Raw genomic sequence first — 3,234 nt, forward strand, 5'->3', positions numbered from 1 at the left:
TCGCCAGGAGGTTGAGGGAGCGGGAAACAAAGAGGTCGTGGATGGCGGTAAGCTTGTTGCACACCGATCGGGCGTTCAGGAGTGCACATGAAAACGGGGGGGAGATTTTAGGGAGCAGGGGGACAGATACTAAGTTGCGGGGGTTGTGGCAGGACGTGGAGGTGGGAGGGTTTTGTGCGGGTGAGGGAGGTGGTGGAGGGCCAGGATTCGGGGAGATGTCCCCCGCGGTTACCTCAGTAAACTAATTGTTTACTGAGGTAATGCGCAAGATTGGTGCGCTCTATTTTTGTTCTCTACTACACTTTGACTTTTGCTGTGTGCATTTATCTTTTGCCAGTTAGGATCTGTAGCAGAGTGTAAATTATAATTATGGGGTTTTTTAATATGGCACAGCTAACTTACAATCTGGATTTATTTACTTGCTTTTTCATTTATTAAAAAAAAAAAGCTTTCCTGATAAGTTCAAAAACTAGACTGAATGCAAAGTAGAGGAAAGAGGAACCCAAACTGATTTATCTTCTGATTTTTTTTTTTGTGAACTGATGTGTGAACAAAAATTTTGCTGGATTGCCTAGGAACCTGGGACCTTTAGAGCGCAGAGGACTTTGCATTTATCCCATGAAACACTTGTGGGATCTGCCTGGCATGGATAAGTGACAGTAAATCACAGATCTCGGAAATTTTTATGACTTTAGCACAGCTGTTGTGATTCCTGGATAGGGTAGCAGTTAACCAACCACTCTTACTCATTGCCAGGATTTACTTTTTAAAGTTACGGTAGACGACTAAGATTTGCTAAACAGAAACAACAGGCGATGTTGGCCTTTTCCCTTTGACCCCTCCATAACGTCACCCTGCTGCCATTTAAAATTATCGCTGAGATCAACTGTAGTATTAAGCCAATCTTTGAAAATGGCTCCATTTCCTGCATCTACCGGGGTGGCAGCCTGTCACCGCAGCGGCTAACAGAGAATGATAGCCATCTCTGCTCCAATTTGACATGTATGAATTGATTACATAAGTGGCCAGTGGTGGTCCTTTCAAGTCGTCCCCTCCCTTCTTCTCCTTTCTGGTTTTTAGGATTTTTTACCCCCCCCCCCCCGCCTCTCCTCCCCCCGTTACTGTAAGTCTAGCAGCATCGGTTTACAATTAGGAAAAATAATAACGGAATCTGCTTTCATCTGTACACACAATTACAATGAGCTCCATGCTTTAATAGGATTGTAAGGAATCCAAGTTTGACCCATACGGCAAGGAGAAGAAAAAAGTAAACATTCCCATTCTGGATACTATATCATTATCACAACAAAGCGGGACTGCTGAAATTTGAGGACCTCGCCATCTGGAGGACGTTAATCACTCCAAAATGACGGATGTTTTTTATTTCGGATTGTGACGGACACACTTCTCTTGGAGATAGATGATTATTTGTATAAATTACATCATCAATATAGGGGGAAAAAAACGTTATATGCAGGGGAGACATAAATGAAGTCACATACATACTTATGTGGCATGTATGGTTTGTATATATATTTTATCATATGGAACAAAATATAATTATTTCTATGTGTGTATATATATATATATATATATATATATATATATATATATATATACACACACAAACATATAATGCTTTTATTTCTATAGCACCAACAGGGTTTTCCAAAGTGCATAGGACTAATCACAGCTGTCCCTGGCCCAGAGGAGCTTACAGTGTAGTTATATTTAAAGCGGAACTGCACTGCATCTGAGGACCACAAACTAAAAACACTGCTCAATAATTTTAATATTGGAAGCAAATTCCCCCATCCGTCCATGTCCCCATGCTTTATTTTGTGAAAAAAATCCTGTAACACCTCCATTACATCTCCAAAAAAGTCCCTTTTTAACCATTGAAACCACTAAGCAACTTATTCACTCCCTTGTTATCTCTCGCCTTGACTATTGTAACTCCCTCCTCATTGGCCGACCTCATCGCAGGCTATCCCCTCTTCAGTCTATCATGAATGCTGGTGCCAGACTCATCCACCTTACTAACCGTTCCATATCTGCCATCCCTCTCTGCCAATCCCTCCATTGGCTTCCCATTGCGCAACGAATAAAATTCAAAACACTAACAATAACGTATAAAGGCATTTATAACTCTGCCCCAAATTACATCACCAATCTTGTCTCCAAATATCACCCAAACCATACTATCCACTCCTCCCAAGACCTCCTGCTCTTTAGCTCTCTTGTCTCCTCCTCTCATGCTCTTCTTAAAACTTCTCCAGAGCCTCTCCCATCTTCTGGAACTCTCTACCTCCTACTCTGGCCACTTTTAGGCGATCCCTAAAAACCTATCTCTTCAAGGAAGCCTATTGTGCCTTCAGCTAATAACTGAATCTTCTATTTCTGCCATCAGTTCATCCCTCACAGTTATTAACTTTCGTTCCACCAGCCCCTCCTTTAGACTGTAAGCTCCCAGGAGCAGGGCCCTCCTAACCCTCTAACTGTATTATTGCTGATTTGTCTCCATGTATATTGTAAAGCGCTGAGCAAACTGTTGGTGCTATATAAATCCTGTATAATAACTTTGAAAACCCCCCTCCCCAGCATATCTGGCCATGGCCATCTTAGGATCATGGAAGTAAAGGTAGATTCATGTAAAATTTACTTCCGGAAATCCACCCGTCCTTAGCTCAGGCATGTAGGCAGGAGGGTGTGCCTAGCTGAGAAAACCCCTGCTCTTGGACTCCTGGGATGTATGACATCATTTTGACCTAGGCCAGAAACTAGGAAGTAACTGAAGAAATGTAAAAAAAAACCAAACAGGTAAATATGATATAACTTCCTATCTGTTTACCAGTGTTAGCAGCATAATGATTAAACATAGTCAATGATTGAGAGAGTGAAGTTCAACTTTAAATTTTATAATCAGGAGAAGAGATGATCAAATAATGAAAAAATACACTGTACCAGCAATTTGACTCATACCCACAGTCCGATACGCCTTGTTTTCAACTGCTAATTTCCAGAATTTAACAACTTTACATATTTAAACAAGTTCATGGCTGTAGCTGCAGTCATGATTTTAGTATCATTTTTTCAAACAGAGACTGGCTGTTCAGTAAAACTCACCTGGGCTCCTACCACTTTTGCAATGGGCTGCCCTTCCCCCACTGCCTGTGTTGGGGTTCCCAGGTTCTCCCTTTTCATCCGGGGAGTATGGTAATGCGGTCAGCAGCA

This window comes from Staurois parvus, unplaced genomic scaffold, assembly GCF_062004578.1.
Source record: "Staurois parvus isolate SC_StPar_1 unplaced genomic scaffold, SC_StPar_1.0 ptg000578l, whole genome shotgun sequence".
NCBI lineage: Eukaryota > Metazoa > Chordata > Amphibia > Anura > Ranidae > Staurois > Staurois parvus.